The 13,278-nt window shown below is 39.9% G+C and overlaps 1 long non-coding RNA gene across 1 annotated transcript in view; it reads left to right on the top strand.

Moving 5' to 3' along the window:
- The window catches only part of LOC117068475, a 29,288-nt gene extending 16,836 nt beyond the window's left edge, over positions 1-12,452 (top strand). The window contains exons 2-3 of the long non-coding RNA XR_004431148.1: positions 1,754-1,861; positions 11,038-12,452. This is a non-coding gene — a long non-coding RNA (uncharacterized LOC117068475). The remainder of the gene's footprint in view (positions 1-1,753; positions 1,862-11,037) is intronic.
- The last annotated feature ends 826 nt before the right edge of the window (positions 12,453-13,278 follow it).

The following is a 13,278-nucleotide window of genomic DNA, read 5'->3' as shown; positions in this document are numbered from 1 at the left end:
AGTTTCAGCTCCACAGGGTCCCTTCTCTACAGTTCTCATTTTAATCAGACCGACACCTTGCCTATGTTCTCCCAGCCCGTGGGATGGCCCTTGTTTACTGCAGCTCCTAATTCAGTGATACCTTCTTTGGCACTTTATTTCTTCACTGCTGCGTTAGCACTTCTTTACATTGAATTCCTCACCGTCAACAGAACAGGTGCAGTTTCTGTCTCCTGAGTAGACACTGATAAACCCCTCTCTTGGTCTGAATGCTCTTCTAATCCTCTCTACTGAAATCTTGGTTAATTTCTCATCCAAGACAATAAGAATTAAACTAATACGTAGTAAACATTTATCTTTATTCTGAAAATAAGAGCTTCTTAAAGACAGGACAGAAAAAAAAGGGAGACTTAACAAACATCAATTTTGGCTAAATATGTACCTTGATTCTACAACAAAAACATATTTTTACAAACATTATTACTTAAACTGACTGGAAAAATACAGTTCAAGAACTCCTAAAAAGAGAAGACACTTAGATCCTGAAACTGAAAACATTGGTATGCTATATAATCGTGAAAGGAAATTGGATACATTTAATGAATTCTGACTATTACATTGTTCATAGTTAGCAAGAACAGATTATGCTTTATAAAACTTCTTGCTTCTCGGGGTCAAACTAAATGAAATGGACATTTCTTTTTCTTTCAACAGCATGACTTTTTCAAAAATTAGCCACAGTTTAATTGGAAAGAGATTTTGTCACGAAAATTAAATTAGCTGGGATGAAGATTCAAGGATTATGATTTCTTATCTATTTTGGTAGCTTCTGTTTATCTGTAACATTTCTCAGATAATGGACTACAGTAGACAGCTCAGTTTTATTTTGTTTAATGAGATGTTGAGCTTGCTTTTCTTATTTAGCATATAAATTACTTTAACTACTGATTTTTGAAGTCACATTTTTTCTTTTAATGAACCTACCTTTACTGAACTTTTTTCAGATTACATAATGCTTGCTTTTTAAAACAGTTTAGAAGATACATCAAATTTTACAAAAGAAAGTAGAAGTTCCCTGAAATCTCACTACTCTATTATGTATGCACATTAATTTACATAATTTTATATAAAGATGGAATATAATGGAATTTTTTCATATTACTTGCAAAACTTTTTGGCATTATCTTTTAATGCTGACCATAAGGAGAGCCTGCAACCCAGCAATCCCAGCCCTAGGTGTACACCCTAGAGACGCCCTTGCCCATATGCCCCAGGAGACATATACAGGGATGTTTGTAATAACCCAAAGAGAGTTAAAGGAAAATAGAATCTCAGGACTCCAAACTCACTATGCTGAAGAGAAAGTTAAGCTTGGGAACGGAGTCATGCAAAAACCTCCTTCCTTTCATTCACAAAGTGATGGCTATCATTTCACATGCTTACTTTATGTAAAATGTAGATTTACTGAGCACAACATGAGTGCATAACTGACTTTTTCTTCTATTCCCTTCTTTTCACTTGAAAAATGTAGATTCACTGAGTGCTAGTCAGAACTTCACAAGAATGTAACCACTTGCTTCCTTGCCTATCCACCCTCCTTTTTCTTTTTTTTTTTTTTCCTCTGTCTCTCCTGCTTGCTCTTTCCCCTTTAAATATTGAAATCCCCGAACCCTCAAGCTTTTTTTTTCCTGGAAAAAGTACAAACTCCCCAAGCTTTTTTTGGGGAAAAACACAAATCACAGGTTCTACTGTGACTTTAATTTCTTTTTCCCAGGCATGTTGTCAACCTTGGCAAAATAAACTGCTAATTGACTGAGATCTGCTTCCATCACTTTTTGGTCTGCTGAAGGAACAACACACCTGTCCATCAACAGGACCGGAGGTAAGTAATTGGTGGTGTAGTCATCACCAGACAATTGTGGCTTTCATCTTATGTGATATTTCTTTTTTTTTTTTTTTTTTGAGACGGAGTCTAGCTCTGTCGCCCAGGCTGGAGTGCAGTGGCCAGATCTCAGCTCACTGCAAGCTCCGCCTCCCGGGTTTACGCCATTCTCCTGCCTCAGCCTCCCGAGTAGCTGGGACTACAGACGCCCGCCACCTCGCCCAGCTAGTTTTTTGTATTTTTTTAGTAGAGACGGCGTTTCACCGTGTTAGCCAGGATGGTCTCGATCTCCTGACCTCGTGATCCGCCCGTCTCGGCCTCCCAAAGTGCTGGGATTACAGGCTTGAGCCACCGCGCCCGGCCATGTGATATTTCTTTATCCGGTTAGGGTTTTCAATCTTAAACTCTCTCTCGTGTGCTATTAATATTGTAAACCTTGTGTTCTTTTTATTTTTGTCTTGGAACTGCAGTGTCAGTATTAAAATTTCCCTTTTTCTTAAAAAATATTTTCCTCCTTTCTTAAATTTTGTACACATTTATTCTTCAAGTTCAGGAAGTTTACCAGGGAATTCCAGGTTTCATTTTTTCAGCTCTGTCAGGAGCTCATTTCGTCCTTTAACCATGAAGAAGCTATCTTGCTGTCACTTAGGGTAGTTTTTTTCTATTATTTAATTATTGCCTCCCCCTCCTCTGTTCCTGTTTACAGCATATTAGAGTTTCTGGAGTTACACTCCAAATTGCTTTTGGTTTACCTCTTGATGGCTAAATCCTTGTAATGTGTTTGTGTTTAGAGAAATTTAACATACAGGGTCTTCTTGCCTGTTATATCCGGTCTGCTGGAGTCTGGCTGTGTTGCCCAGGCTGGAGTGCAGTGGGGCAATCTTGGCTTACTGCAACCTTTGCCTATCTGGTTCAAGTGATTCTTCTGCCTCAGCCTCCCGAGTAGCTGGGACTACAGGCGTGCGTCGCCACACCCAGCTAATTTTTGTATTTTAGTAGAGACAGGGTTTCACCATGTTGGCCTGGATGGTCTCCATCTCTTGACCTCGTGATCCTCCCACCTCGGCCTCCCAAAGTGCTGGGATTACAGGCGTGAGTCGCTGCGCCCAGCCTGCTCTTCCTTTCAATATTTCTCTTGAATTACATAATTTGAAAATGATTTGTTTTGTTTTCAAAAGAACTTTATTTTGTAATTAAATCCTTGTACATCTCTTTATTTATTGACTTACCAACTTTAGATTGTTAGTTAACATTGTCGTCTGTTTCCTGGAGTGGTTATTTTTGCTGGAAGCTACCTGTGGAAGGTGATCGGATCCATATCCTCCTTCCTCCGACTTCTAGGTTCACCTCACTTTATTATTATTTTTCTGCCTCCTGTGGATGACTCACCCTTAAATCCAGCCTTAAGTAAATATTTGATATCTACCAGGAACATTCAGGAAAGAAAAATCATACTTATTGGTGATAGATCAGAGGAATTCCCATTAAAGTCTTAAACAAGGCAAGGATAGTTGCTATCATGGTCACTGGGTTGGTGATCATAACCAAAATAATATAACAAGAAAGAAAGTAGGTACATTGATTAGAAGTGAAATGAAAAGACCAACATTATTTACTGATGATGTCATTTGCCCAGATGGTCACCTAACCATATCAACCAAAATATTGTTAGAACTAGTAAGAGAATTTATCAGATGGTCAGATCTAAGATTAGCCTACAAATCTCAGGTAGCATTCGATAGCAGTAATGAATGTTACAAAATACCTAGAAATAAATCTATCAAGGGATAAGTATAAGACATAATAAGAAGAAAATTATGAAACTCTACAAAAGGGAAGAAAAGGTAATGATTATATAGAGAACCACGCAAAAATCTTAGAAAAGAAAATTCGATATTATAAATATTTCAATTCTCCACACATTATGCTATAAATTTGATGCAATTACAAATAAAATTCACATTGGAAATTGTTATAAAATCTTTTTTTTTTTTTTTTGAGGCGGAGTCTGGCTCTGTCGCCCAGACTGGAGTGCAGTGGCCGGATCTCAGCTCACTGCAAGCTCCGCCTCCCAGGTTTACGCCATTCTCCTGCCTCAGCCTCCCGAGTAGCTGGGACTACAGGCGCCCGCCACCTCGCCTGGCTAGTTTTTGTATTTTTTCACCGTGTTAGACAGGATGGTCTCGATCTCCTGACCTCGTGATCTGCCCCTCTCGGCCTCCCAAAGTGCTGGGATTACAGGCTTGAGCCACCGCGCCCGGCCGGAAATTGTTATAAAATCTTGAGAAACTATATTTAAATCTCATCTGGAAGAGAAAAAAGAAAGATAAAACTAGCTAATGTACTTTTTATACAAAACAAAAATAATCAGGCATTACTTTCCTTGTCTGATATCAGAACTTACTCTAAATCTGCAGTCATTAAAACAGAGTGGCAATAATTTTAGAAAATATAGAAGAGTCAGATAAACTGAATAGGCCAAAAGCGGACCTATTTTCAATGGGAAATTCAATATGTGATAAAGGTGGCATTTTAAATCAGAAACAAAAGGATGACTTCTTCAGTAAAGTATATTGAGATTGTGAATTCTGCATTTGGAAGAAAAATAAATTTGGTTAACTACTTCAGATCAGGTTCTTCGGGAAGCAGTTTATGAGACAGAGATGTGTTGGCAGGAAGGTTTTTGGGGAGTTGCTCTTTAGATCAACACCTGGGGGATGTAAAGGAAGCAGCAGTGGGCCCCAGGAAATGTCGAGCTGCAATTTAGGCTCAGTTGAGGCCTGGGCCAACCCTAAAGGGAGCTGTGAAGCTGGGGTGTTCTCTTAGAGCTGTCCAGCGCTGGGGTCAGAGGGCCAGCATTTATAGTCCCGCACGGATCAGTCATTGGATGTGGGCTGGCCCCAAGAAGGGAGCATGAACTTGGGCGAGGCAGCTTTCGCCTGCTGAGAGGGTTGACACTACAACATTCACAAAATGAATTCCAGATGTATCTAAAAAGCAATGGTAGGAAACTAAGATATGGGGTGTGAGTTTTTTAAAAAGTAGAATATATTAAAATCTAGGACAAGAAGGCATTTCAAATCATAAATAATTTGACAACTAAAAAATTGAGAAATCCTATAAACATATTTTAACTTAAAGAAAGCCAAATGGCACACTGGGAAAAAATATTTGCAATGTGTTTTCATCAATGTGTGATGCACAGAATGTAATAAAAAGTAGCTTTCCTTTTGATTTCCAAAAGACAACCTCAAATTTTTATTATTATTATTATTATTATTTTTTTTTTTTTTTCTGAGACAGAGTCTCGCTCTGTCGCCCAGGCTGGAGTGCAGTGGCCGGATCTCAGCTCACTGCAAGCTCTGCCTCCCGGGTTCCCGCCATTCTCCTGCCTCAGCCTCCTGAGTAGCTGGGACTACAGGCGCCCGCCACCTTGCCCGGCTAGTTTTTTGTATTTTTTAGTAGAGACAGGGTTTCACCGTGTTAGCCAGGATGGTCTCGATCTCCTGACCTCGTGATCCGCCCGTCTCGGCCTCCCAAAGTGCTGGGATTACAGGCTTGAGCCACCGCGCCCGGCTATTATTTTTTTTTGAGACAGAGTCTCACTTACTGCCCAGGCTGGAGTGAGTGGTGTGATCTCAGCTCACTCAGAACCTAGGAGGCAACCTCCGCCTCCTAGGTTCAAGCGGTTCTCGTGCCTCAGCCTCCCGAGTACCAGGGATTACAGGTGCCCACCACCACACCCAGCTACTTTTTGTATTTTTAGTAAATAAGGGGTTTCACCATGTTGCCCAGGCTGGTCTCGAATTCGTGACCTCATTTGATCTGCCTACCTTGGTCTCCCAAAATGTTGAGATTACAGGCAAGAGCCATCGCATCCAGCCTCTCAAAATTATTGAGTACAAGCTTCAGAGGGCCCCATGACTTTTCTGTTGTGTGTTCATGTGAAGTCAAAAACACACTCTCATTTTAATTCAGGATATTAATCAACACTTCGAACTTCCTTCTGAGGTAAGATTTCTCCTCCTCCTCACCAGCTCTGCGCTGCATTTGGTGGGGTTTTGGCTATTAGAGAAGGGAATGTGGTTGGCTTCTCTTTGTTCTTTTATTTCTTCATCCCTCATACCCTCTAGCTGGCTGTGGCTTTAGACCCTGCCTGGCAGAAAAGGGTGGGCAGGAGGAAGGAGAGGTAATGATATGGAGCTGGAAAACTTCCACTTTGCTGGGGATGGGTTTTGTCACCGCTGACTTCTTGTGTTCTGGGACTGGCTGATGTTTAAAGGGAAGTCTCTTACATAAGATATTTGGTGGGATTTTGAATACCCCAATGGCCTCTCTCAACCTCAGCCATAGCAATCACACCTTTCTGGTTCACGCCTCCGGTTCACTGGTGGACTATACCTCAGACTCTTGCTGTTAGAGCCCCCACATCCTTCCAGGTCATTTAAGCATAGGTGAGAAAGACACTCACATTCTTGGACCCACTGTGAGTGGAAAAATATTTACTTCCCAAATGTAGCCCTTTACAGTCTCTCTCACTAGTTTGTCACTGTCTAGACATCTTGAACAAGGGGCAAAGAGTAGTCTGCTTTTCCCCACCTGCAACTGCATGGAGAATGTTGCTCCTAGGTGTGAAGAGAAGGGAGGAGCTTTGCTGGTTCAGTGAGGCCAGGGCTCAGGCAGGAGGATTCATACCAAGCAGAGCCTCTGTTAAGAAACCCCTTACAAATCCCTGTCCATTTTCTCAACCTGCTGTGCATAAAGATTTTCATTTGTTTGTTTCAGGTTCAAATGTATTCTATTTGAGAACATCCTATCACAATATATAACTGAAAAGTGATTACTAACCAGAACTTATAAGGAGCTTCTACAAATCAACAAGAAAAAGACAAATAGCACAGTAGAGGAATGTGGGGATGGTGTATACAGGCAAACACAGAGGAAGAATTCAACAAAGAAAAGATTCTCAAAGTCACTGATAATCACTAGAGTAGAACGGAGCTCAACTGGCACTTGGATTGTCAAAATTAAAGAGATTTAAAGCATCTAGTTTGGCAAAAATGTAGGGAAGTAGATACTCTCATGCACTGTAGTGGGAGTACGAACTGGCAATTTGACAAGGACTATGCAAAGTTTTGGAAAATGTTATCTGCCCATATAATTACAAATTCAGGTCATCATACCCTGCAATCCACTAGAAAAGACTATATTAAGTTTTCCAATGATGAGTGAAAATGGATCATCAGAGATCAGGAAAATATGCACAGTTGTAAAACAGAGATTTATTTTTGTGCACATCTGATTTGTGATTATTGAAGTGTTAGAAGCATGTGTCTTACCCACGTTTTTATGATAATATATCCCTGCAACACTTATGCACTTAAATTTAAGAAGTCACTTCATTTTATTATTGTTTTGCAGTAACGTAGTTCCACAAATACAACATTTGTTTTACAAAACATAAAATTATTTCATCATCACACTCTGCTCTTTCCCAGGCTACTAGCTTTAGAGGAGGTAAGCAACACCTTCTTAATAATCATTTTATTGCAGCTTGGGAAGAATTACAAAATTACAGAATTAGACAAGCATGACATTTCTTTAAGCCCTGGTTTACCCATTTCACTAGGTCATCACTTATATTCATTTGAGATTAAAAACATCAGATTAAATTCTAATTTTCACATTAAAATTGTTTCCATACCCCTGAAATTAAAATCATTTTATTTCTACAGCCAATCCATATTAAAATAATCTTCTGCTTAAGGAGGTGTCTCTATGGCCCATTTCCTCTTCCATAGAGTTGCCCTTCTAAGAGAACTTGGGCCTCAACAGTCATGTCTCTATTAAAACGGGACCCTGCCCAACCTATTTCTATAGCTAATTGGATCTTGATGTTCAGGGGACCCGAGATATATTAATCAAAATGTCTCTCTTCAGTATCTGGGAGTAAGATTGAGACACTAAAGAGTCTGGACTTGTTGCTTGAACAGGAAACAGAAACTCAAGAGAGTTGGACATGTGTAATCAGAAGGAGGTCAAATCATTCTGCAGAGAGGGAAAAATAAAAGCAGACACATAGAGAGAAGTAGAGAGGGAGACAAGGAATAGCTGCCTACTCCCCTAATTCCATAATGGTTTATTACATAGCGGTTCATAGTCGTTTTCTTTGTATTGGAAATAATCACTATCAGTAATGACATTTATTGAGAATGTACTGTTTGCCAGGAACTATTCTAACCACTTTACATATGATATACTGTCTCTTTCAATCTCTATAGCAGCCAGATGACTAAGGACCCTTACAACCCTAAATGGAGTTTAAAGTCTAAAATAAACGGAGGCAGAGTTTATCTACCTGTGGCCTCAGAACTAATAATGCAAATAGCAACAATCTGAACCCAGGCTGAATGACTCCAGAGCCTAGATGTGCTCTTTCCTTATCTCTCTTAATTAGCTTTTCTTTTAATTTTGCTCCCCCCTACAGCAAGTTTCTATTTTGAAAATTCCCTCTTTGTCCCTAATGTTTTCTTTAGCATCACTCCACCCATCCCGGATAAAATCCGCATCATGTTTTGCTTTGAGTTGTCAGAGTCTTTTAATCTCCTTCAATCTAAAATAGACCCCGATGTTTTGTTTTGTTTGTTTGTTGGCTTTCTGTCCCATGCCTGTTCACAGCTATCTACTGTTGCATAACAAACTACTCCAAAAGTTTAGCAACTTAATGCCATTAAAAAAACAACCATTTGATTTTGGTCATAGATACTGTAAGTATAAAAAAAAATGGACAGGGCACAGTGGAGATAGCTTGTCTTTGCTCCACGATGCTGGTGCTTCAGCACCCGAGTAACTGGAGGCTGGAATGCCCTGGAGTATCTTCATTGACATGTCTAGGGCTTGGGCTTGGATGGTTCTAGGACTGGATTCAGCTGTGATTATCACTTGGAACACTCAGACATGGTTTTTCCGTGTGGCTTAGGCTTCCTTACAACATGGTGACCACAGGGTAGTTAGACGTCTTACATGACCGCTCATGGCTTCATGACCACCTATTCCAACACCACATTTAAAAGCTGCAAGGCCTTTAATAACCTAGCCTCAGAGTCACATGCTGTCACTTCAGCTCTACTGTGTTGATCAAAGCAGTCACAGAGGAGGGAACACAGGCAACCGCCCCATATATTATTGGGAATAGTGTCAAGGAATTTACATCCTTGGTTTAAAACTACCACAATAACCTTGAATTTTTTTTTTTTTCTGAGACGGAGTCTCGCTCTGTGGCCCAGGCTGGAGTGCAGTGGCCAGATCTCAGCTCACTGCAAGCTCCGCCTCCCAGGTTTAGGCCATTCTCCTGCCTCAGCCTCCCGAGTAGCTGGGACTAGGCGCCCGCCATCTCGCCCGGCTAGTTTTTTTTTTTTTTTTTTTAAGTAGAGACGGGGTTTCACCGTGTTAGCCAGGATGGTCTCGGTCGCCTGACCTTGTGATCCGCCCGTCTCGGCCTCCCAAAGTGCTGGGATTACAGGCTTGAGCCACCGTGCCCGGCAAACTTGATATTTTTGAAGCATCCAGGCCAGTTAAACAGATTTTGAACTTTCATGTCATACTGTTGCCTTCTACAAGTTATCCTATTAACTTTCCAATTTTTATTTTCTAACTCTAGTTTGAAGTGGATTTCTGTTAAAACTTAAAGAGTTCTAAACAATAATGAAGAGTATTTCAAATGTTTTAATTGTGTCGAACTCTAAGTATATTGTGCTAGCAACAAGCAGGCAGGTCTTCAACAAAATTGCTGTTTATTGTTGAAGAAAAAGGCTATGACCTTCACTTTCTCTTGCTCATATCACCAAATCAAAAAACAACGTGTAATGCCAATAACTCAGAAGAAATATTGAATCATAGCATCTTCTGGCATGCATCACAGAGTATTGCAGGAAGAAAAAGACTGGTGTGCCTTTTTTTATTATTATTATTTTACTTTAAGTTCTGGAATATACATGCTGAACGTGCAGGTTTGTTACATAGGTTTATATGTACCATGGTGGTTTGCTGCACCTATCAACACGTCATCTAGGTTTTAAGCCACACATGCATTAGTTATTTGTCCTAATGCTCTCCGTCCCCTTTCTCCCACCTCCTCAAAGTCCCTAGTGTGTGATGTTCCTCCTGTGTCCATGTGTTCTCATTGTTTGACTCCCACTTATGAGTGAGAACATGCAGTGTTTGGTTTTCTGTTCCTGTGTGAGTTTCCTGAGGATGATGGTTTCCAGCTTCATTCATGTCCCCGCAAAGGGCATGCACTCATTCTTTTTTATGGCTGCATAGTATTCCATGGTGTCTATGTGCCACATTTTCATTATCCAGTCTATCATTGATGGGCATTTGAGTTGGTTCCACATCTTTGCTATTGTAAATAGTGCTGCAATAAATATATGTGTGTGGTGTGCCATTCTCTTAACAAAACTTTGAAGGATATGAAATTCTCAACCAAGAACAGTTTTTAAAATGAGGCTTATTGATATATTACATGAATGCATAATGTATATATGGTAAAATTTACCTTTTTATGGTATGAAATTCTGTGAGTTTTGACAAAATGTAGTGTGTAGTCAGTCATGGAAACACCACCACAATTAAGAGATAGAACAATTCCATTTACTTCAAATGATTCCCTACCGTGCCTTCATTGTCAATTCCCTTTACCCACTCTCAGCCTCTGGCAACTACTGATCTCATTTTTAACACTGCAGTCTAAAATTTTTCAGAAGGCCATATCTATGGAATCAAACTGTATCAGCTGTTTGGGTTTGGCATCTTTCACTTATCACAATACATCTGAGATTCATTCATGTTGTTGCATTTATTCGTAGCTCATTTTCTTTTATTGCTTAGTCGTATTCCACTGTATGAAGGTACACAATTTTTTCTTCCATTCTCCCAGCAAGGGAAGTTTGGATTGATTCTAACACAGAACATTTTTTTAAATATATGAAATAGCAGACTTGGGTAAAAACGAATCTTGTTACAGTCTTTACTTTCCTAACTCTTCACATTTTCAGGTCATTCTGAGTTTCTTATGAATAAAATTTAGAAATCATCAGTCTGAAAGGAATGATGAAAGTTTTGAGGCAACACTGGTCTTTTTCTAATCAATCTTTTTCCCACTGAATTCTTTTCAGTTTGATGCAATTTCTCCTGTTTCTCAACAAGCACGATTATGGAAAGTGTTAAAAGAGGATTATGTTCTGATTGGTGACAGCTGGCTTCATAACAATTGGATGAACAAAGGATTATCTAAGTGTATAACTTTAAAAACTAGGGCCAGGAGCTGGGTCAGAGGATGAAACAAACACCCTCTTTGGCTGACTTTTAAGCTTTAGGTCCTCAAATGATGCTGTTGCTTGGGTAATTGTGGACTTGCTGCAGGATCGAGAGGGAACAGGCAGTGGGGGGCACTAGAGAGAAAGAACATGATGAATATTTCTGTTTTTTCCATTATCCAGCTCCCTTTCTGCAATAATCAGAGCGACTCATTTCACATAGTGTGCATGATTTCAATAGGTTAGAAACTAATTTTAAATCCATTAAAAATGAGCCCATGTCAGCATTGTCTCCATGACCCCTTGACTTTAAAACAACTCAGAACAATGCTGCCTCGCTGATTTTCTCATACTATTGTATCATTTGGCATAAAACAGGTGTGCCATAGATGTTTCATTGTCAGCTCAACATAATGTACCTGCACAATTCTCTAATTTCACTGTCAATGCAGCAATCTTTTCTCCTTTGTTAAAAAGCTCTCAAAATCACTGTAAGTAATGCCAGTGCATATTGAATTTAAGTCAAATAATACATTTTTGCCTTTCCCGCTAACTTTGAATCTTTAAAAAGCAAAATCTGAAAAATTAGAGATGAGCCCTGATGTGAGTCACTCTGTGCTAAATTTCTCTGGTTTTGTGACAGTCAATACTGCTAAAAAGAAGAAAAAAATAGTAGGAAAAAATTTTAAAATGTCTTCATTATACTTGAAGTCTCAAGTCTTTTATCTTTTATTTATTTTAAGTTCTTTTTACAATAATCTTTTCCTTAAAGGAGTTTCCATTGAAAAAACGAAATGAGTATCAATGTGGATTCACATGCCCACCATTGTTTCCTTTCCCACCTAGCTCCCTAATAATGCTACTTTCTCAGTACCTCTCATGAGCAGTGTCTTGGTGAGATACATAACTAGATACTTACAGAGTTATGCATAGTTACCTCAGCCAGGATCACAAAATGCACGCTTATTTGTCTATGCTGATCATTTTCTGTGCAATGAATGGGAATGAAAATAGACTCCATTATTTTTATTAAACACACAAGTTAGAGTCTAAAAGAGAAAACGCAAAAGCACAATGAGGAAATGAAAAAGACAACTGGGGACTTTGGGGGTTCCGAATTGATGTTTCAAACTGTATCTGACAATTGAGGACTCAATTGCTGAAATGAGGATTTTTTTTTCTTCGTTTTTTAAAAAAATTTTACTGTAAGTTCTGGGATACATGTGCTGAATGTGCAGGTTTGTTACATATGTATACATGTGCCATGGTGGTTTGCTGCACCTATCAACTGGTCATCTAGGTTTTAAGCCCCACATGCATTAGGTATTTCTCCTAATGCTCTCCTTCCCTTTCCCCCAACCCCACCGACAGGGCCCGGTGTATGATGTTCCCCTCACTGTGTCCATGTGTTCTCATTGTTGAACTCCCACTTATGAGTGAGAACACGTGGTGTTTGGTTTTCTGTTCCTGTATTAGTTTGCTGAAGATGATGGCTTGAGAGGAGGATTTTTTGAGAGAGAAGAGGCTATTTGAACATTCACTTTGTGAGAGAGGTCTTGAGAAGAGTCACAGAGAGTGAGGTAGGTGGGTTGAGGGACCTAATACTTCCATTTTTTTTTTTTTTTTTGAGACGGAGTCTCGCTCTGTCGCCCAGGCTGGAGTGCAGTGGTGCGATCTCGGCTCACCGCAAGCTCCGCCTCCCGGGTTCACGCCATTCTCCCGCCTCAGCCTCCGAGTAGCTGGGACTACAGGCGCCCGCCACCACGCCCGGCTAGTTTTTTGTATTTTTAGTAGAGACGGGGTTTCACCATGTTAGTCAGGATGGTCTTGATCTCCTGACCTCGTGATCCACCCGCCCCGGCCTCCCAAAGTGGTGGGACTATAGGCTTGAGCCACTGCGCCCGGACGGGACCTAATAATTCTAGCAACATTTCTCTGACTACCTTTCTCTTTTTCAACTTAGCAGAAAAAGAGGGACTTTTGGATATGCTGGAGATTGTCAGTGGCTTCAATAATGTGTTAATATCATTCAATCAAAAATATTTATCATATACCTGTCATATATTTCCAGGGACTATTTTATGCATTGAGGTTCTCATA

Source organism: Trachypithecus francoisi, unplaced genomic scaffold (genome assembly GCF_009764315.1).
Source record: "Trachypithecus francoisi isolate TF-2019V2 unplaced genomic scaffold, Tfra_2.0 Lachesis_group21, whole genome shotgun sequence".
Taxonomy (NCBI): Eukaryota; Metazoa; Chordata; class Mammalia; order Primates; family Cercopithecidae; genus Trachypithecus; species Trachypithecus francoisi.
This window is presented reverse-complemented; position numbering and strand designations above follow the sequence as displayed.